The sequence below is a fragment of the Talpa occidentalis genome, unplaced genomic scaffold (assembly GCF_014898055.3).
Source record: "Talpa occidentalis isolate TD23 unplaced genomic scaffold, MPIMG_talOcc4v2.1 talOcc4.7, whole genome shotgun sequence".
Classification (NCBI taxonomy): Eukaryota; Metazoa; Chordata; class Mammalia; order Eulipotyphla; family Talpidae; genus Talpa; species Talpa occidentalis.
This window is the reverse complement of record NW_023605083.1, coordinates 93,929,888-93,954,023: the sequence shown is the minus strand read 5'-3', so window position 1 is coordinate 93,954,023 and position 24,136 is coordinate 93,929,888. Positions and strand designations below refer to the sequence as shown.

Below are 24,136 nucleotides of genomic sequence, written 5' to 3'. Positions count from 1 at the left end.
CATGATGCTAAGAGAAACAAGCCATTCACCAAAGGAAAAATACTGCCTGATTCCACTTAGAGTGGGAATCTAAAAGGGTCAGACTCATAGACGAGGGAGCAAAATACTGGCTGTCAGGTGTTGGGGGAGGGAGAAATGGGGAGCTGTTATTCAACGGATGTAACTTTTCAGTTATGCAAGATGCGCAAGTTCTAGATCTGCTGTATAACAATCTGTCTCTATGTAACAAGACTATTATATGCTGAAAATTTTGCTAAGAGGGTAGATCTCAATTTAAATGTTCTTACGACAATTTAGAAAAAAATAGTTGACATTCACCAGACTTCTCTGGCTACTGTTTATATTCAGACAAATGTCAGTGTTTGTCATTTTTCCGATAACTAGGACTCAGTTAGGGGGGTGTGCACTAATGAGCAAATGTACATGTGCAGATACATGGCCTGGCCCCAGGAGCCAGTGCATGGTTGGAGGAGAGGGAGCAGGAAAGTGCTGAATCACCTGGAGGCAGGCAAGCCAGTGACATCCACTGTCCCAGGCCTCAGTTCCAGGAGAGGCAAGGAAAGGTTATGGGAGCCAGGGACACTGGAGGAGTGTCCCCTCTGCCTTAGCCTGGCCATCTAGTCCCCTGGTTTCATAAATAACTCCCTTGGCCTTTCATCTTCCCGATTCTGCTCTTTCCTGTTTTAAGGTATCTACCCTATGGGTGGGGTAAAGTCTGTAACACTGTAGCTATCTACTGATGTTTTAAAACACAGGTACCATTCCATACTCACAGGCCACACCCTCCATTTAAATAAGCATATCTGCATATTGGTTGGGTTGAATGAAGATGATAAGTAGATAATAGATAATCAGATCTGCATAAACATACAAATAAAAAGGAATGACAGTAATGAAAATGAATGCATCAATGCTCTGTAAAAATATAAAACTACACACCACTGGTTAGAACTTACTGACATTATTACTAGTATAAGATGGGCTAAAATGAAATCACATTCTCTAATAAGTCAGCTTTACAATGTTAAACACCTTTAAGAGCTGGTATCAGATACATCACTCACAGTGTATGTTCATAAAGTAGAATCTTAAATCAAATTAATAAGGCACATATATTTGCTATTTAATATTTTGTTGTATCTATATTTTGTTTCTCTGATCATTCATTGCTACTTAATAAACACACGCATCCTCTACTTCTCACTATTTAAGTGGTTCATTTGACAGATTCTGCTGAAGTATCCAAAGATGAAAATTACTAATATGAGCAATTCATATTTTTTGCTTAAATTTGTTTTTTTGGAGCAAAATCATTCTGAAATCAAGAATTTTCCAGTACTGGTATTGCTCACATTACCAAGTTAACAGTTTATTCTAAATTTGCCATCATATTAATTCAGAGGCAGATTGCGTATTTTATTTTGGTAGCCTGGGGCCTAAACTGGATTGATCAGATTAGCTTGTAGAAGAGGCTGTGGGGCTGCTGGTGAAAATCTGTTTTTGACCTGGATGCTAACCACCTGGTGTATCCATTTGATAAAAATTCACCGAACTGTAATCTTATGACATGTTTCCTTTTTTGCATTCATATTACACTTCAACAAAGAAATTTAAGAAATAAACATGCCCTCTTCATGTAATGTTATAGGAATCTCGGGCATAATCATGGATACGATTGGCTAACTGTCTATCTGGTTAAATTACTGTAAAAGTTGCTGCTTGCAACCAAGACAGGGTAAGTTCCAGGACTCAGTATTTTTGGCCTGGAAGTGCATTTTTATTGGGGTGGGGGCAGGTCTGAGCATGGCCAACAATCATATCCTTTCCCCCCAGCTTTATTGAACTGTGACTGGCATATGACACTGTGTAAGTAAGTGTAAGGTATAAAATCCTGACTTGATGCATATATATTGTAAAATGATTGCCACCACAGCATTAACTAAGACCTTCCTCCTGTCACACAGTTATCTTTTTGTGCATGTGGTGAAAATATGTAAGATCTACTCTTAGCGGCTTTCAAGTATATAATATAATATTATTAACTATAATCACCATGCTGTGCATTAGATCCTCAGAACTTACTTATCTCTCGAAAGTTTGGACCCTTTGAACAATGGTCTTTTAATAATGATTAAACAATGAGCTTTGCTCTCAGGCAAGTTGGGGGCTGGGCTGTGGCTTGACCTTGAAGGAAAAAAACTGGTCTGTGACCACTGCGAAGTCCAAGAGACTCCACTCAGTGGCAACCAGCTGTGCCTGTCCATCTACCAGGCAGTTCAAGTTCAGGGATGTCAGAGCCAGTTGCCATAACCTATTTACAAAGTCACACACCCACTCTCTCTGTCTAAATCACTTCTCATTCCCACCTCCTCCAGGACATCTCTGGACCTCTAGACCCCATTTCACCACTAGTTCCTCTTCTGCTTCAAACAAGCACATCTACCCCCCTATTAAAAAAAAAAAAAAAACCCATTAGACTCAACTGACCTTTGAATGATTTCTCCCCTTGTACTTGTTGGTTGCTTTCTATTGTTTTCTATTTGCCTGGAGCTCTGGGTGCTATTCAAGTTCATGGAACTCACATTTGTGACAATGTGTGGGGGAAAAAAGATGTATGGCATGGGGGACTCTTCTGGTGGGACAGAGGGGAGTTTGCCAAGGGAAAGCAGCAGACCTTTTTTTGTGCAAAGATTTGAAGGTGAAGGAGTTTGGGAAGAAAAGTCCCAAAACCTAGGGTAGGCGAGCCACATTAGGAGCTGGGGGGTGGAATGGAAGGCCTCCTGGGAATGGTGTCTTAGGCATCCCCTGGAGAGAGTGCACAGACAGCACAACAGTTGCGGGGACAGGCTCTGAAGCCACACACAGTGAGCGCGTGACTGTGAGGAAGTTACTCCGTCTCTTTGGCTCTTGGGTTCTTCTTGCAAAACTTAGATGATAACAGTACTGTATGCTGTAAAGATTAAACAAAATGATGTATATAAAGCTCTCAGTACTGTGGTGAGCATACAATAAGCACTCAGAGAGACATAAAATAAATCACATAGTTTAGAGAATGCTGTCATTCTAAAAGGATAGCTAGAGAACAAGTGAACAATCAAATATACGCATAAGGGACCATTTCAAAACATGCTTAAGTTGAGGTAGATTGTATTTTGCTGCAGGTGGGTTGGGATGCTCTTGGATGCCATGTAGCCTGTCTATAATTCCTCTTAGGGAGCTCTCACACTGTTTTAAATTCATCTCATCTCCTCAGCCCTGCCCATACAATCAATCAGGAATCTCATTCACTTCTAATCTCCAACTTCTACTCTTTTTTTTCTAACTTTTTTTTTTTTTTTTAGATTTATTTATTTATTTATACAAGCACTGGGCACAGTCAGAAGCACAGGAGGGTGAGAGGATTCACCAGAGCCAGAGCAGAGAGTAGAACAGGCAGACTGACCAAGTACACTGCTGAGGGGAGCCGTGGGCAGCAGGAGAGGTCTGCGCGCCATGTGGGACCCTCGCCCGGTGGCTGGGGATCCAACGGGCACTGCAGAGGCTGCGGGCAGCTTCGCAACCCAGCGCTCAACCACTGTGCCACTGGGGAGGCCCCAACTTCTACTCTTCATCCCAGTCTGCGCTCCATTTCTAGATTTGCTTTCCCATTTTCCTTTCTTTCCTCAAAGACCTTCAGTGGCCTCTATGACCTACTGAACCGAGGTCAAAGAAAAAATCAGAGTTTCCCTGGGCAGTTACTGTCTTAGTGAATTCAGCAGGTTTCTCTTTACTTTTATAAGCTTTTAGATCATTCTTCTTCTACAGGGACTGTCTATTGAAAGAAAATATCTCAGTGAATATTTATAATCGGGCCCTGACTCTCTCTATTATTTATCACTGACTGATTTGAAATATGTCCTTTTAAGTTACTTTGCCATTGGCACAGTCACTCAATTTTCATACATTAGTCTGTCATTAGTTCTTCTCAATTGCCCTCCCCCTTTAAAAACATTTTTTGTTCTGCTCTAACATTTATCCCATGATCATTGCACTCACCTAATTAGAGCTGCCTGAACTTTTAAACAATATTTTCCGAAGGGAAATACTTAATGAATCATAGTATCTTTGAATGTCTGATATTTAATACAAGGTCTAAATGTGGGTTCCACACATTTAAGAATTTGTATCATCAGATTAACTATTAGGAAGAAGTCATTGTCCTACTGTTTTTAACAGAAGATGAGGGACAGAATCATTTTCTTGACATATAAAAGGACTATTAAATCATGAAAAATTTAAACTAAAAGCAAAGAATTAGGGCCTCCCTGGTGGCACAAGGGGTTAAGATGCAACCTATGAAGCAATCCGCAGCCACTGCAGCACAAGTTCGATCTCTGGCCAGGGAGCAACTCACATGGCACAGCCGACCTCTCCTGCCTCGCCCACTGCCCCCCTCAGCAGTGTGCTTCCGTCAATCTGCCTGTTCTGCTCCCCACTCTGTCTCTGCTGGATTCTCTCACCCCCCACCCCCCAACCTCTGGCCTGTGCCCCAGCTCTTGTATGCATAAATAAATAAAAGTTAAAAAAAAAAAAGCAAAGAATTAGCTTGTATTTGTATATGTATTGTCTCACTCTCATTCTTGGAACTCAGACAAGGGACTAGTTCCCGAAGACCAAAATTCAGCCATTTTTCTTGATCTATTTTATCTCCCATATCTGCCCCACCCCCTGCTTATTTTATTGATCAATTTTAGTCAACACACATGCCGCAGACTAATATGAAACTTCAGATTCCTATTCTGTCTCTACTTTAAACATAAACTTGAGGTTTCAAAGGTGAGTCAGTGTCTCCGTAGCTCTTGATTTTGTCTTGATTGACAAAGATAAGCCAGAAGAAAATTACTGTGAAATTTCCTTTAAAGGCCAACTCATTTTCTTGAATGATTTGCTGCCAAAGAAGACATGGGGATTATTCAAATTCAATTACCCCCCAGAAAAGAACTTTCTATAAAATGGCCTGGTCCTTCAGCAACTGTCACACAATCTTTTCCAAGTGCTTAACCCAATTTACCAAAAATTGTGATAATATTGGGGAAAGAATTGTCAACGGTATAAGCTGACATAATCAGACATTAAAAAAATCTTCTGAAAGTTCCCAGAGATGCATATATATGGTTGAGGTGCACAGAGAGAATATGACAAAACTGCTTTGTAACTTCTGCAAATGTGATTTGGACAAAGAGGAAAACTTTTTTTTAAAAAAAGATTGATGTATAAATACAAGAACTGGGTACAGGTCAGAGGTAGGGGGTGAGAGGATTCACCAGAGACAGAGTGGGGAGCAGAACAAGTGGATTGACTGAAATACACTGCTGAGGGGAATTGCAGCGAGTCAAGAGAGAGGTCTGCTGTGCCATGTGGTTGTTCCTGGCCGGGGATCAACCTTGTGCTGCAGTGGGTGCAGATAGTTTCGTAGTTTGCATCTTAACCCCTTGTGCCACCAAGGAGGCCCAAGAGGAAAACTTCTTGAGTCCAATCCATCCCCCAGATAAGGTTCAATTTTTGTTCCTATGACAGTGCATTATTTCATAATAGAATAATTTCTAAAATGATTATAAAACTTTATATTTTCTTCAAATCATTAATGTGCACCTACATCCCAGCTTCCTGCAGACTGCTGAGGGGGCTGCTATGAGTCACCTCTGAGCCAGTACTAGACTGCAATTAAATCACATCTTGCAGCTTCTGGAATGTTGTACTTTATTTGCTGAGACACAGAAGTAGTTGCTGGGCTTTCAAGCTGTGCATTTAGGTATCAAAGATGAATCAAGAAGTGAAGGACACCAAACTTAAAAATTCAGTAACTATGTGGCATTATTTACAATAGCTAAGTTATGGAAGTAACAACATAAGTGTCCACTGATAGAGGATTGGATCAAGAAGCTGTGGTGAATCCACACAATGAAATACTATTCAACTATAAGGAAAGATGAAATGCTAATATTTACAACAAAATGGAAGGAACTCAAGGGGGTTATCCAAAGAGAAGTAAGCCAGAAAGATAAATACAAATATTTGACCTTTGACCTATACGAGTAATTAAGGAAACACAGTAGATGAACTGATAAAGCAAAATAATAAACTAGCAGACACTGATAACTGAACTGAAGTTTCTGAGGTTAAGAAGGAGGGGAGAGGAGCATTATTGCCATTTTTATGAACCCATCACTGCTGATTTTGTGAAGAAAACTAGTCCCTATTCAGGAACAGATTCAAGATTCTGAAATCCCAAGCATTAAAAAAACTAAATGCCCTTTTTAAAAGTTTTCTCCTTTTAAAGAGTTGGGATCCCAATTGCTTTATTAAGTTATTAAGCCTCCAGCAGTGGCCTACCTCAGTTTTCTTGCTATGTAAGAAAAATAAAACACATTTTAAAAAGCAAAAGGGTAGAGGGGGCTAGATGGACTATGGTGGAGGGTTGTAGGTGTTTTGGTAGTGGGCATGGTAGTGTAACATTCATCTGAAGAGTGTGAATTTCTACTCCCAAATCATGTGCAATATTATAAACCACTGTTACCTCAATAATAATAATAATGATGAAGAAGCAGCCGCAGCAGCACAGCAGCAAATCTCACTTACCACATGGCACTTACGTAGTCTGTTACAACTAAATAAATATGAATTGATAAACTGTTTATTGTTTGTCTGATGCAGTTAATTCTTATAATCCACAGCTGAGAACAAAGGCGACTAGGCACCTTCAAGCAACCAGGGCCAATTCTCTACCCTTGGAGCTGGCATCTGTGGAACTTGCAGGATCAACACCTCTTCCCACTTTCATCTCTAGTTTACAAATGGGGAAGACAGGAAGTGAGGGGAAGAGTGGATCCCTTTGAGGCTCTGCTTAAAGCAAACAGCCAGACCCTGTTGTCATTGTACAGCTTTCTTTGCAACTGTATTCATCAACAGCAGTGAATTAGTAAATATAATGGGAAACAATTTCATTCAAGTAACAGCAAAACTATAAAATAGTGAGGAATAAATTTCTAAAATTGTGTGAGATGTAAAGGTATAAAACTACAAGTCTTTATAGGACATGAAAGACGACTCGACTAAGGGGAAAAACACATTATCCTGTTCCTGGATGTAAAGATGTCAGTTCTTCCTAAATGAATCTATAAATTCAATGTATTGCAAAAGCTCCAGTATAAATTCTAAATCTCACATATTATACAACAATCAAGTCAGAGTAGATCATATATATTAATGTAAAACTATCTAGTAAAGTAAAATTTAGAAGATAGCAGAAGAGAAAACCTTTGTGATCAAAGAATTCTTGGATGTGACACCAAAAAGCACAATTCACCTAATAAAAATAATAGATAAACTGGACTTCATCGACGTCTAAAATTTTTGCTCTGGGAAAGATACTATTAAGAGAATGATAAGCAATGCACTGGGGAAATTATTTGCCAAGCATAGATCCAACAAACAGGACCATCTCCACACTAATGGGCATCAGCACAGACTGGAAATATGTTTAAAGATACATATTATCTTTGTATAGATATAAAACACATATAAAATACATATTTTATATAATAAGAGATAAGAATAATATATATCAATAACATTGATTACATAATATATAATAAATATTATATGAGAATAATCCTTATATACAAGGATTTCAAGGAGCTTCCAGATTGGTAAACACACTGAGGTGCTGGGAGGTTGGTGCTTCCAGAAAGGGCATGGAAGCTCTGTGTAGTGGGAAGAAGTAATGGGGTGAGGCCAGAGGTGCGGGATAAAAGAATTCACCAGAGACAGTGGAGAACAAAGGTGGATTTGTTGAAATACCCTGCCAGGGAACAAGGGGCAAGCCGGGAGAGATCTGCGTGAGAAGGATTTGGGGCTCTCTTTTAAAAACTGTTTTGGTGGGCTTTTCATGACTGGGGAATGGGTCTCTGCCAGTTTTTATCTGCTGGAACTTCAGGTTTCCTGGGGCCTTCCCCACAGGTGGTCTGTTTCTGGGAATTCTTGATAGCTCCCTATTGGTCTTGTGGACCCATGGTCAGGTTCCCATGGCAACCCTATGGGCTCTCCCTTTTCTTATCTATTTTGTGTCTCCCAGCACAGTTCAGTTGCGTAAAATGCAGTGCCTAAGTCTTAACTTTATTAAATGATACCCTGACACTGCATTCCATGCCCCCATACTTTGTCCTATGCAACTTCCCCATTTGGCTACTCCTGATTTGTCCTTTGTAATAATCTGGTAAGTAGGAACTCTCTCCCCCAAAGTTCAAAATTTTAATCTCTTGGATCTGCCTTGTGAGAAAAAATTCTCCTTTCCCTGTCTCTGCCTGGTCCTCTCCAGAAAACTTTTCTGACAGCCCAACAGGCTGGGTTTTCATGCTTAGCACCATGCTCCTTACCTTGCCCTCTCTCCCTGCTCTTATTTCCCCCTATTGCACCTTTATGAACATGCTCCCAACTCACAACATTCTTGCTAAGTATCTGAGTTTGTTTTCCCCCTCCTCCTCTGACTGCTTTTTTCTTAAGAAGTAGGCCTTTATGTTGAAATTAAATGTGAATAAAATTCTGCATCTTCTACACACACACACACACACACACACAGAATCTTAAGATTGTGACAGCAGAACATTAAACAAAGCATGTGGTCCTTTTGAGTGCAGGGCCAGTTCACATTCCCATGAAGTTGTTCTGTTCAACAAAAGAATCATATCTGGAATACATAACAGATTCTCAATACTCAATAGTAAGGAAACATATTACCTATCTTAAAAGTGGGCAAAAGATATGAATAGACACTTCACCAAAAAGAACATAAAGATGGCGAATAAGCACATGGGAAGGTGTTCAACAATAACAAAACACATTCAACATTGGTAACCATTAGGGAAATGCAAACTAAAACCATGACCATGTAATATGAAGAAACTTCAGTTAGAATTCTATGGGAAACACTAGGATAGATATAACATTTACTAAAAGACATGCAATATTAAAAATAAATCCATGATGGGATACCACTACACATGGATCAGAATGTCTAACATAAAAGTACTGACAATATCAAGTGCTGACAAGGATGTGGAGGAACTGGTGCTCTCATCTATGGCAGGTGGGAATGTAGAACAGTACTGCCATATTGGATAACAGTTTGCTGTTTCTTATAAAGTTAAACACACTCTCCATAAATCCCAAGAAACTATGTTCACACAAAATCCTGTACATGAATACTTGATAGTTTTATTTAAAAGGTCAAAAACTGCAAGCAACCTAAATGTCCTTCAGCAAGGGAGAATAGATAAGTTGCAGTATATCCAACCAGTGGAATACTAGTTAACAATAAGAAAGAACAGGGGCCTCCTACTATAAAGTAATCATAGCTACTGCAGCACAAATTCAATCCCCGGCCAGGGAGGGGACCTACATGGCACAGCAGACCTCTCCTGCTCACCCGTTGCTCCCCTCAGCAGTGTATTTTAGTCAATCCGCCTGTTCTGCTCTCCACTCTGTCTCTGGTGAATCCTCTCACCCCCTGCAACTCTAGCCTACACCCCAGCTCTTGTATGCATAAGTAAATCTTTGGGGGGGGGGGAAAAAAAAAAGAAAGAACAACTCAAGAACTAGCCTGAATTTCAAAGACTTTATTCTGATTGAGAGAACAGTCTTAGAAGGCACATGCTGTTATGATTCCACTATATTACTTTCTCAAAAAGACCAAACTATGATGACAGAGAATAGACACTGATTGTCAGTGGTTAGGGTGGGGAAAGATGTGACAACAAAGGTTGTAGCAGAGAGTTTGGGGGGTGACGAAACTATTCTGTCTGTTGATTGTATTGTGCCTGCATAAACCTGTATGTGTTTAAACTCATAGAACTGTATATCTCCCCAAAGCCCATTTTCCTATATGTTATTCTTTTTATAAGTTTCCAATGTAATTTTTAAATGGAAGTTAACAATGTACTATTAAAAGACAGTCAAAAGAGAAAATGTACAAGGGAAATGAAAACTTTTGGAAAAGAACACCATTTGAAGACCTCCCTGCCAGATTTATCCTATAAGATGATCATAACTGCAAAGTTGGGTTGGTATACACAAACAGATCTATATAAAGGCAGATAAATCAATGGAAGAGTCAGAAGCAGTTACATATACAAACTTAGCTTATAATAAAGTTAATATTTTAGACTAGCAGGAATAAGATGGACTGCACATTGGGAACTAATGGATAGAGGGAGGAAATGTCCATCAGAAATTTAATATATACTCACGTATGAAAGAGGTTTCTCAATAAATGTTCTGATATGAAAATATTTTAAAAATGTAAAGCAAAATATACAGAATATACATTCTTTATATTAGAAATGAAGACATATTGATCTGGAAGACCATGTTCCACACTGATAATAACGGGATAGAAGGCAAAGAGGGGAAAGCAAATATTCACTTTTTACTCTCAACAACTTTATCACTGTCTATAGCAATGCATTATTTATTGTTAAAATATAATTTCATCATCATGTAGTCAACGCAAGCAAAGAGGTCTGAAGGGAGCTGAGGGAGTCCGGAGAAAGGCTCATCAAGTCTGAGAGAGCCTGTCACAAGACAGAGGACACTCTGCGAGGTGACTGCCAGATCCCTCTTGGCTCCAGGGCTTTTTGTTCAGGCCAAACCTGTCCCTTTGCCATCCAAGGTCCCAGTTCCCCAATAAGAAGTAGTTGTCGAGGAATTAGAAGGTTCTTCTAGCTAATGTTCAGAGTTAATGTTTACTGATTTGCATTTTCTAATGCTTTGCATAAGAATTCAAAAGCGGGCCTCCCCGGTGGCAGCGCAGCGGTCGAACAGTCGAACGCTGGGCTGCAAAGCTGTCGGCAGCCTCTGCAGCGCCAGTTCGATTCCCGGCCCCCGGCGACTGTCCCACATGGCGCACAGACCTCTCCTGCCGCACCCGCTGCTCCCCTCAGCAGTGCATTTCATCAGTCTGTCTTTTCTGTTCCCACCTCTGGCTCTGGTGAATTTTCTCACCCTCCCGTGCTTCTGACTGTACCCAGTGCTTGTATAAATAAATAAATAAATCTAAAAAAAAAAAAAAGAGAAAGATTTTAAAAAGAATCGAAAAGCAAGATAAAGGGAAACTAAGGCGGTGTTAAACTGTTGAAAGAATGTTCTAGCTTGTGCTCTGAAATATGATGGCCAGTCATATTAAATGTTATAACTAAGGCTTACAGACTGCAGAACAAATAGCCAAATCCACTGAAATACCTTGAAACCACTTCCTGTGGGACTTACAAACCACTAATGAATACCACTACGAATAACTGACACATATGTAGTAGTTTACACACACACACACACCCCTACACATATAGACAGTTACACAGAGTGTTTTGCCATTTACAAAACCCTTTGTACACAACTTTGTATTTGATCCTTAAAGCAGAACTTGTGTTACCGACATGACTTGACAAATTGGAAATTAGAAGTTTGGAGAATTTCATAGTCTGACAATAATTCTCACACAGGGTCTCATGGCCATTCCAGATGGGTGCCTGGACACAGACAAGGCATGTGTACCACCAGGAGGCATACCCCACAGAACACACCAGAGGAAATTTTGGAGCTTCTTTAGAAAACTCCATCTCTCTCTCTTAATTTTTACTGCATCAACATTAGTTTGTAACATTATGTAAGTTTCAAGTACACAGCATTATAATTTGGCATTTGTATACACTATATTATGATCCACCAAAAATACAGTGTCCATTCACCACCATACAATGGACACCCTTCACCCATTTTAGGCACTCCTGGCCCTCTTTCTCCCTGGTAATAGAACAGTGACATTCTATTTGTTTGTTTTTGTTTTGTTTTGTGTTTACTTGCTTTGTTTCTTCATATTCCATGAGTGAAATCTTCCAATATTTGTCTTTCTCCTTCTGACTTATTTCACTTAGCATAAGACCCTCTAGGTCCATAATATCCAATTGTGTGTATATATATATATATATACATCTTTTTGATCCATTCATCCATCAGTGGGCACTTAGGTTCTTGGCTATGATGAGTAATGCTGCAATCAACTAAGCAGGCAGGTATCTTTTTAAATTAGTGTCTTTGGATAAATACCCATAAGTGGAATAGCTAGATCATGTGACATTTCTATTATTAATTCTTGCAGAATCTAAATATTGTTTTCCAGTGACACTACCAGTTTTCATTCCCACCAACAGTGCACAACTGTTGCTGTTTCTCCACTTCCTCACCAACATTTGTAGATTCTTGTCTTTTTGATAACAGCCATTATCACAGGTGTCAGGTTATGCTTTGTTATGGTTTTGATTTGCATTTCCCTAATAATAACTGATGGTGAATAGCTTTTCATGTGCCTGTTGACAATCTATATATCTTTTTTGAAAAATGTTTAATCAGTTCCTCTGCTCATTTCTTAACTGGGTTACCCGTTTTTATTATTGAGTTGTATCTGTACTTTATATAACTTTATGTATATTAATCCCTTGTCAGATATATGATTAGCAAATATCTTCTTCCATTTGATAGATTATCTTTCTGTTTTGGTGTTGACTTCTTTCATTGTGCAGAAGCTTTTTAGTTTGATATAATCCGATTTATTTACTTTTTCTTGTGTTTCCTTTGCCATTGAGCCTGAATCCCCAAAGAATTTTTAAGGTCAATGTCAAGGTGCATATCACCGTTTTTTTTTTAAATGTATTTTATAGTTTCATGTCCATTTCATCTCAGCAATGGAAAGAAACCATCTGAAAAACATGACTAAAAAAATACTTGTTTAGTGACTATATAACACATGTATTTATGCATGCACATAAAACACCTTTTGTTAAAATTACTGATGTCTCAATAACAGAATTCAAAATTACTTCAACAGAATAAACAATAATATTCTCAAGGTAAATCAAGTTCTGCCTTATGTTTTAAAGTTATTCTCAGCCACTTTAATTTTATTTATAAAACAAGTTACTTCAATGAGAGAATTCCTTTAGCTGCGCTTGTGATCTTAAAGTCCTTTAATATTGCTTGAGCATATTGAGGCTATATTTGGAAGTCACGGTGAGTTAATTATCATAAGGTCATTGAGTAAAATTATCCCCTCATGACATAATTTCCCACTTTAAGTGACCTAACATAGCTTCCTACAAACAATAAAAAATTAATGTAATGCATCTAGTTCTGTATAAAAACATTCTTAGTTTCAAAGTTATGAGTCAATGGTCTTTAGAACTGGTAAAACATATTTTTTAATATTTTAGGAAATCCCCTTGTTCATCTTAACAAAGAGATTTAGAACAAACTTAAACTTCACTTGGGACAATAAAACTGCCACATGAGATCAGTAGTTTCTGTCTTCAGATATAATTTTTAGCTAGAGATGAGACTTAAAAAAGTTCTGTTTAAATAAGAAAGGTTCTGTAAAAGAAGGTGAAGCTTAAAATGCTCTGTTCTATCAGAACCACCACTGTGCATTAAGTGCCATATTTACGGTATGTCCTTTCGTCATCATAATATTACAGTGAAACTGTCAAAGTTTAGGCAACTTGGTCAAGGCCATAGAGGTGTGCATTTCAGAACCCAGACTTGAACTCACAGGTTCATGTGAATCCAGAGCATTGTTCTTCATCTGACAACATGGATATAAAGACCTCGATGTGGACTCTTAACACTTGAAAAGTGCTGACATATTTAACTTTGTATTTTCTTCACCTGCACTTCATTCTAGAAATATCTACTGTGTACCTGCCATGCTCCTGGACACATCGTAACGGCTGGAAGATGAGATCCTGAGGCCTCACATTATAGTGACAAGGACAAGTGAATGGATACATAAAAAGGAAAACACCAAGTAAGGGCTCTGTTGAACACTAAAGAGGGAGGGATTTGAGTTGTGAGAGCTTGGATAGTAAGGGATATTTTTCAGTATCCTCCGATTTGTCTCAAACAATGAAACAATGTTTGCATAGAGTGGGGTAAACAAATGTTATTTAATGAGTAGAGCATGCTCTGTGACAATCATATATATATATATATATATATATATATATATATATATATATATATAATTTTTTAAATTGAGGTAACATTGGTTTACAATACTGTAAATGATTTAGGGAAATATGTTGACACCCCCTCAGATGTATGTCACTACCCCACCCCCACCATAGAAGTGCCCATAATCCTGTGCCTAAACCACTGGCCCCCTTCCCATCCAACCATATTTTTGAAAATGTATCAAGGTCTTCTGGAAATTATAGTACTTTCTAGCTTTAGTTTATTCTACCTATATTTGAAGCAGAAAGATTTCTCTGCTTTGTTCTGTAGGGTGGAAGAACAGAACAGAAGAACTCATCCTCAGTGTAGTCAAGAAGATCAGAAAATTCTGGAGAGCTCAACATGGCAAGTTGTATTGATAGAAAAATATAATGCGAAATTTAACTTAACGAATGAGGACATTTGACTTATAAAAGTCTGATCTCATGGCTTGTTTTTCAAAATTCTCCCACAACCCAGACTACTATTGGATGAGCCAAAGTTTCTGATTCATCAGGTTTAGAATATCGCTCTACATTTTGTTTTTTAGCAATTTCCAGATGATAGTGATGCTACTCGTCCTCCGGGACAACCATTGCCTTAGGGCATAGGACTCAAGCATCTACAGATAATTCAGAAGTGCCCCCAGGCTTGCAAATTACTGGACTAGCATCTGCTGGTCACTATGTTGGTTGTTTAGATCTTCTGTAGCTCCTTCGACATCACAAGATTCAACTGAAGGCAGTTTCTAGTTAAATTCCTTTTATCACTTAAATTATGGATTTTCCTGAATGCCAACTTTGACTCATTTGTTCTAGTAAGACCTCAGTGGTCTTACTAGACCTAGGTCTTAACACTTTGTTTCCCCCATGATAAGTCTGCAGAATCCAAGAAAGACAGGTAGCTCTGTCATTCCTTCCTTTCTCCTAAGTGAGCAGGGCACCCCTATCAAGTACGTACTGTGTGCTAGGTGTGTGTAAACAATGTACCTAGTATACATATGTACACACACGATAGATCTTCAACCATTTCTTCCCACAATTTCAACTTTGAAGACTATTTAAGATTGACAGCTAACATCTTCCCAGAAAGCTATGATATATTTGGGGAGTTTCAAGGGTTATTTTTGCTTTTATTGCTCCAAGGGGAAGATATATAGAACATGAGGCTTGAGTCTCCAAGAGTTAATGAAAACAGTAAATCCCGTGTTCACTGATAGTTTGGGACAAAGAAGGAGGAAATTCGTTCCAAGCTCTGTGATCAAGTTTTTCAGATAGACCACAGGAACAACTGGGTCTCTGTAGTGTTTGGTTTCTTGAAACTCGGCTTTTGGCTGTGTTCCTTTAGCAGTATGCTGCTCCTGTCACGCCAAATCACAGCTTCTGTACGGGACTTGTGTTTTGGATGACATTGTCACCCTTTCCTTCAAATAAAATATCCTTCTTCCTCAAGACCTAAAAATACTCCTCTGCCTTGGAGGGCAGCCTTGCTTTCATCAACGCCTGTCTACAGGACCGGTTGTTTGGGACAAGCCAAAACACAAAGGAAAAGAAGCAGTTTTGAGGAAGCTGATTCACACTTGGGTCTCCTTTGAATGTCCTGCTCACAGAAAGAGTAAAAATCTTCTCTCTTTTATGCAAACCCCATCCCACCCCCAGATCACACTGTTTTTTCTTTCTTGGGATTTTTCTTTTAAGAAGGAATGATCTTGGCAGGATAGAATAAAAATTGTTTTGATTGACTTTTTATTCTTGCAACTGGGATAGAGAAAACTAGATTGGGTTACTTTTTCTAAAAGTATTCAATTTTTAAAAATTAAAATTGTCATCACAATCAAATCAAGTAAAAATTACCCAGGGTAATTATCCAGGGTAATTTTATTTTAAATGACAGGTGAGATTTTATTTTCAATCATGTATGAGATTTTATTTTACACCATTTAGTGCTCAATGGCACTGCATTCTAAGTTCATGGCAGTGTTGTTCTGGTTAATAGCCCCCTTTGGGGGGCTAAATATTGATTTTATTCAAATTAAACTCTTATGCTTAACATTGCAGGCCCTTTTCTGTCACATGTGGTGAGGGGGCTTGGTTACATGGCTTAGCAGTGGGAAGGCATCACAGCTGTTTTCATTTTAAAGAAGCATCTGTGGGGTGAAGGACTGTGGTCAAGGGAGAAGGTAAGGGGTTAAATCTCTGACAGTGTGATCAGGAAAAGAGAAGACAGGGGCAGGAGAGGATTCTACCAGTGTGGATTACGGGGATGGAAAACTAGTCACAGCGCGGAAGTAACTGAGTGAAAAATAAGGAAACTGGTTATAAGTGGAGTAGCTCAGCGGTCAGGGGACTGCAACAGGTGCTCTTGTCAGCCTCATTTGAAGTTTAGGGACAGGACAAGAAAAATACCGGATGGTCTCACTCATAGCAGGAGTTTAGAAAACTTAAATAAGGGACCAGGACATTTCACTCTTAATGCGGTAGTCACAGAAACGTTTTCTGACTCATCTGTTCTTAACCGGTATCTCCAGACTTCTCTCTCACACATATTTGATGGCAGTCTGAGAAGACAGTCCCTCCTTCCTCAAACAGACTTCCAACTCTCCTTCAACCCAGCATTGTTCTTTCTGATTTATTCTTGCACCTGGAACTTCTTTCTTCCTGGACCTCCTCCACCTGTCAAATAGTAACCTGTCCTTCATGGGCTGACTCAGGAGTCACTTATGTGAAGCCTTTCCTGATCCTTCATCCAGATGCATTCTTTATTAAAGAAATTTGTATGTACAGTCACATTGAGTGCACTAATTTGAGGTGACAGACTTGGGGGTAGCAAAGAACTGGCGGGAGAGACTGTTCTATTCCATCTCTTCTGGGGCTACGCTTAAACTTTTCTGCATTCCAGAATAGCTGTTAGTATACTGATACTGGTGTGTCATCTTCCCGTATCCACAAATTGTAAGAAGCTTGGTTATAGCTGGCAGTTTACAAGTAGTAAACATACAAATAGTCAATCTAAAGGAATTAGAGCAGTTCTAGGATGAACAGCAGATTCGCATATTTTAGGCATCCATAGCAAAGGAGAAGTGGAGCAGGAAATCTTTATTTCAGCTTCAGGCAAGTCACCACACCCTTCCAAATCATGGTTTCTTCAGATATAAAATGAGGAGAGTTTATCAGCCCTATCCATACCCTGGGAGTTTTTGAAAGAAAAAGTGAAATAATGCCCATCAAATGTTTATTCCTTAGTCACTGGCATGTATTGATACCTAGTATTTGATAAGCTGGAGGATATGAAGACCATCTACATACCAATTGTAGCTTTTTTTTTTTTTTTTTAAATTCATCCATGCATACAAGAACCAGGGCACAAGTAGTGGGGGGTGAGAGGATTCACCATAGACAGAGGTGTGGGGGCGGTGAGAGGATTCACCAGAGACAGAGTGGGGAACAGAACAGGCAGACTGACTGAAATGCACTGCTGATGGGAGTAATGGGTGAGTCAGGAGAGGTCTGCTGCGCCACGTGGGTAGCTCCCTGGCCGGATCAAAATCATGCTGCAGTGGCTGTGGATAGCTCTACAGGTTGTGTCTCAGCCCCTTGTGCCACCAGGGAGGCCCACCCCAGTTGTAGTCTTAATTACATAACAGCTTACCCTGATGCAAGCTGTTAAGTGAATGTTGAGATACGCTAAAGTAAATGCAATTTTCTCAACATTGACCATTAAGAAGCTATTTGTCTTGACATTTTTTTTAAGATTTATTTATTTATGCATACAAGAACTGGGGTGTTGGCCAGAGGTGTGTGTGAAGGGGCAAGAGGATTCACCAGAGACAGAGTGGGGAGCAGGACAGGTGGATCTACTGAAATACACTGCTGAGGGGAGCAGAGGGTGAGACAGGAGAGGTCTGCTGTGCCATGTAGGTCAGCTCTCTGGCCGGGGATCAAACTCATGCTGCAGTGGCTGGCAATAGCTTGATAGCACTGTGTTTTTAACCCCTGTGCCACTGAGGAGGCCCTCTCTTGACATTTATTCTTTTGTTTTTCTTTTTACAAATTCTAGAGTATCCACTAATTTGTAGTATTCATTGTTTTTGTAATCAGGAGAACAAACATTGATTTAGTCTTAAGGAGGTTTGTTTTGCTTTTCCCAAGTTTCTCCATTGAGGGTCACCAAACTGCCTTGTCTCCATACAGATGACGTGGTTTGTGCTGATGGGACTGCCAGGTGGTGAGCACCAAGCATGGTCCATCTTCCTCTCTAAGTGCTTAAACAAGCTTTTTTTTTTTTTTTTTTTACATTATCTAGCCTTTGTATGCTTTGTATTTTAGTATAGTACACTTCCAGCAACTTCCTGAACAACTGTACCCATAAGTATTTACACATACAAACTTTCCCTCTCCTACAGAGATTTCATATTAGGACTGAACAGTGTATCATTTGAAGCGCCAATCTGCAACTACTGAAGAGAACCTTTATTATAGGACAAAACAAAACTGACTGACCTATACCATCTCCCTTATGAACATTCCAATAGGCTTCTTGCTATCCATTTTTTAAAGATTTATTTATTTATGCATATAAGAACTGGGGTGTAGGCCAGAGGTGTGGGGGATGAAAGGATTCACCAGAGACAATGGGGAGCAGAACAGGCAGATTGAAATACACTGTTGCGGGGAGCAGCGGGCAAGACAGGAGAGGTCTGCTGCACCATGTGGGTAGCTCCCTGGCCGGGGATTGAACTCGTGCTTCAGTGGCTGTGGATAGCTCCATAGTTTGCCTCTTAACCCCTTGCACCACCAGGGAGGGCCATTTTGTTTTTTCTTTATAAGGCAAATTCTCAGAAAATTCTACAACTGTACATTAAGAAGTATAGATTTCTACCATTGGGACTTTATAAGTGTGAGTTACAGGTGCCAAGATACCACATTTGGGCTAGAAAACCAACACATTCCTAGAAAACAGCATCCTCACACCCCTAATTTTCAAGTTGATGGCCCTGGAATCTAGTATAGAAAAGAGAAGTAGACACAGGGAAATTTATATTTTGGATCCTGATTTCTCTAGAGCTTAACCTCTCATATCTTTAATTCTGTGGTCATACTTCCTTCAATTCCTTCTGTCCTTTTCTTTCCTTTTTTAGAGGAATCCATTTTCGGAAAATCATCACTTATATTTTTAAACAAGTAAGAAATAAACACAGTCCTAACTCTGAAGGTACAAATGATATCGTATGAAATGTCAGTCTTCTCTTCACCCTGTTACTGAATATTCAGTTCTTCTCCCCAGAGATCACCAGCTAACCAATTTCTTGAGTACCATTACCTTTCTACCACTAACTCCCTAGACTGGTTCTCATTTCTTCACACCTATCTTAATGTCACAACTTAAACGAGGTTGTTGATTTCCAGGTCAAATTACCCTTCCTATATCAGGTAGAATAACTGCAAAAATTGTCTGGGTAAGATCTGAGTTGGATATTAATGTATATAAGGCATACAAACAATTCAAAAGAAAGGAGGGTATTACTTGGTGGCAATGGGGGGCTTACTTAAGTGGCTGGCATATAGTAATGCTCTGTAAATGTTCACGGGGTGATTGAAACGATCAATGAAACGAGCATGCATTGTCATAAGAATCAAAGGAAACTACTTTAAGGCCACAGAGAATTCAGAATAAGGTCTTACAAAAGATGGGATCCATAGTGAATACAGTTGTTGATATCTGTCGGACTGTCCTAAACTTGTAAGCGTTCTTTATCTTATTTATCCCTCAAATCCCCTTATGAGTACAGTTCATTGTCCACTTTACAGATTGAGGAAAATTTGGGGAAATTTTTGTAAATTTCTAGTGATACCCAGCTGGTATGCAGTCAAAAGTCAAGTCCAGGTTGCAATTGCAGTGGTCAGGGACAAGAATGATTAGAATGACAAAACCTGGAGCACATGGAATTTATAAACTAGAATCTGGAGACACTTTTTCTATGAGTTCCTCCCATTGCAGGAATAGCTGAGGATAAAATAGATGCATAAAATATGGTTTCATTCCTGCGAGGAACCGTACTCTACCTTTTTAAACTGGTTATTACCCGAACCACTCCATTACTGCTCTCTTGGCATCTCAGATTAGGACCTCCTAAAGAGAGGGTCTGTGGCTGCTTCCCTCTGATCTCCTTGGGCTAATTAGTGTTAACAGATATCCCAATAAGTAAGCAATACGAAGTGGAAAGCACCTGACTCACTAGAAGAGTGGTCAAAATATTGGTGAAATCAAGAAAACTGTGCAAAACAAATGCATAGGGAACAGCAGATGTATCTCTCAACCACTGGGAAAGGGGCTTTGCATTTCCTGCCCTACTCTCAAAAAATAATGTAGTAGAGAGCATGTACTTGTAAAGATGGCACCTACCAAGGGAGTATACAAAAGGAGGCAACACAAATTATAGAAGAGGATTTAAAATGGAAGGATGTTTCATAAACAACATATTTAATTAAGCATAAGGAAAAAGGCAACGGGCAGCTAGACTGGAATAAGAGAATATTAACATGTTGGTTTGGGCACTAACGATGGCTGCTCCATGTCGGGACATAGAACCACAGCTTATCTTAAAGCAGAGCTGCCTTTTCAGTGTTTCCCAAAAGTTGACTGATATGCTACGAATGTTGAGCCCGTCAGCCTTGAGTGGCTGAGGTAGTCTCTAGTGTGAGAAACCTATCCTGGGCTTCCTCAGAAGGTGGCCTGTACTCACCGCAATCCCCCAAAGAGGCAAGCACAGCGGTGGCATCTGCCCTGAGTTGAGTGGAACTAAAGTGGGTGTTCACCTCGCAGCCAGCTGAGAGCATGTTGCCATTAGTTGTACGGGAGAGATCCTGAAAATTGCTGGGAAGGTTGGTGTTTCAGGATGCCTGGAACAGCATATGCCACCCAAGTGCAGTCCCTGGAGTAGGTGTGCCAGCAATTTGTCATGGAAGAGGCAGCTCTGAGTAGTGGCTCTAAATCTTGGATCTTGACTATATCAGGCATGTCTGTGTATTTATGGCCAATGTGCCCATTAGTGGTCACCAACCTAGTAACTCGGTGACACCTTCAACATGTAGACTTTTGTGAAGATTAGAGATCCCTTATATTTTGAACTATTTGATATGAAAACGAGTGCAAGAGAATTAAAAATGTATTCATTGTCCTAGAGATTTCAACATTATATTTGTCAATGAGGGAAAAAGAAGTGTGAGTAGATTTTTAGAAATCTGAAATAGAAATTCAAAACAGACAATTATAAACCGGAGACATGCTGGTTAATAATAGTGATGGTGCACGTGTGAATTGGTGGAGGAAATTCTATGGGGACTACACGTGAAGGGTGTGGGGGGAAGCAAACATTGTTTAAAAATGAACAATGGTATAAAATATATAGAAATAAGAAAATTTGTTAAAAGAAAATGATTTTACTATTTTACTATTTGATGGTCTTCTTTGGCACCACCATTGCAATGCCAAATTTCACCACCATTGTAACCATCAAGAATGCAAATTCTGTATACCATCATTTAAATTTTTTTGATCAAGAAACGTATGTCATTATTTCAATTATAAATTCAGAGATGTACAAGACTGTTCAAAGAAGCTAGTTGAAATTTCTCCCTAAAAGTTTAAAAAAAAGATGCTATTTGGAAGTTTTATCAATATTTCATATTTTTCTCAATGCCATATATATTTATTATACTTGTATCAGATAGAGAAATCTAAAGAAATGACTCACCAGGCCCTGTATAGATGTAGCCAAATCATTTCTACTTTATCTGACTGCTACACTAATACTTCATTTTTTTTCAGCATGCAGACAGGAAAAATGTTGGTAAATATTCTCCAAAAGCACTTTTTACTGTTAGAAAATATTTAGCCTTTATCACTGCAGCAAGTCAAAGGAGTAGGCAGGCAGGAAATGGTGTCAAGAAACAGCTTGGACAAAAGTAAAAAGAGTAAGGATATGCCTGAAACTACAAGAATATTGGACCAAGGAGAGGTCTTTCTCTTTAAATCTTGAAGGCACATAATTTTACTGGGATGGAAAGGATCAGCAGGTGAATATTAAAATAAGTGTTTGTATTTTATTTCTATCCTGGAATGTTGTAAATATGAAAAGTGATGGCAGGCAAGCCTGAATGGCATGCCCAGCAAGGCCAGAAAGAATTTGAGAGAAGCCACGTATTCTGGCTGCCCAGCCACTGCTTTATCCACTAGCCTGGACCTTCCTTTCAGATCATCTTCTCAAATTATCCATAGGAGATTTATTCACATAGTCAATAGAAAAATATTTCTAATTATATCCAACCGTTCTTAATATGAATGAGAATTATGTGAGGATGCGAGATTGCCAAGGCTTTTTTTGCCAAACAATTCCTTTTGACTTAAGAAAGAGGCAGCTGCATTGTTTCCATAGCTATCCATATAAAAGAGCCCTTGGAATGAAGCTGACTCGTCCTGCTTTAAAAAGCTCCAAGGTAAGTGGGAACGGGACCTGCCTTTCAAGAGGGACACTGGCCACACCGCCCCGTGTCTGGTGTCTGTCGGCTGAGCTGCTAGCTGGTGTTGCTCCTTTGACAAGGCACGTTTTTACATCCATGACTTTTATTGCCTTCCGTTTATAATAGCAATGCCCCAAATGGGATTTATTTTGTCTTGTTTTGGGTTAATGAATCAAGTGCTTTTTCCCCTTTGTTTTTTCTACAGAAAACTTTCTTGCTTTCAGACTACATCTTCTCACTTGCTAACAAGGTAAGATTTGAACTAAGCAGTCCCTGGAGGAGGATGGGAGAGCCTCTGGGATGGATTTATGTCACTTAGCAACCTTAGAGAAAATGTTAGTCTCAGTAAATACTTTAACAACTGTACTTCTGGAAGGTGTTAGAGGGAGAGAGACAGGACTTTTCTTTTAAAACAATGCACACATCCTCATCTAGAAATCAAACATTAATGGGGTGACATTTTAGCAATATGTTAATAACATATTACTTAGTTTCTGTAGGAACAAAAAGTCTGCACTAACTCCTTTGCTAAAAATCTCAGATCTGATCAAAATACATCCTGTTATTAGAATTCACCTGGTAGACATGATATCCAATAAATTCAAAAGAAAATGTTTCATTGAAACGTCTTTAAAATCTTGTAAGAAGTAACCTTACCCAATGCTGAGTGTTGTATAAAGCCATAGCACCCTGAAGTTTTTGCTACATTGATAATAAAGGTTTTCATGTTTTCTCCAAGCACATTAGCATTTTAAAGAGAGAGCTGGCTGGATAGCTGATTAAAATGAGTTTGAAGTAATTTGATCTTGTAAAGACTTTGCCAAACCTTTCATTCCACTGATGCCACTAACAAGCTGCAGATAATAGGGAACAGAGCCTGCACTTTTCAGAAGGAAATTTGAAATAGCAAAGGGAGCCCTTCAATGTAAAAGAATGAGGATGACATTTGCTATGGCTTTTATCCTCAATTAGCTTAATTGGGTTCAACTCATTAACTAGATTTATTGTGCAAAGAAATTATATTAGAGAAACTCTAGTAAACATGCATCTAAAAAAAAAAAAGTATGCAAAATTATAATCCTCCAAACCACTGAACTTGAGCACTTCTGGCTAAACATCTAAAGGAAGAGATATAGTTCTCTTGTATTATATGACAAGAAATGGAATTTTGTTACATTATAATAAATGACAGCAGAAACTATTCCAAAGAGTTTGTCTCTATTGTCATTTTAGCTTCTATTTTCAAAGTATCTTCACTATATCTCATGGAATGTGAATTAAGACAGGCAGATATTATAATGCCTATAGTGGGGAGAAATCCTTATTAAATTGTACCCCAATAATCCCTATTCTGAAGATGGAGACACTGAAGCTTTAAAAAGGTCAAGTGCCTTACCCCAGGCTGTGTACCTTAGCAGCATGCTGAGATTGCAACCCAGCTCCCTGGTTCGAGTGCCAGTCTCAGAGGGCAAAAAAAGATAATAGATGCGAAGCCCTGTGGACAGTGTTGGGTACACACTGACCCCAGAGCATTTGAATCCTTG

The 24,136-nt window shown here is 39.1% G+C and overlaps 1 long non-coding RNA gene across 2 annotated transcripts in view; it reads right to left on the bottom strand.

Annotated features, from left to right (window-relative positions):
- The window catches only part of LOC129144902 (uncharacterized), a 216,036-nt gene that overhangs the window by 51,053 nt on the left and 140,847 nt on the right, over positions 1–24,136 (bottom strand). The window lies entirely within an intron of this gene.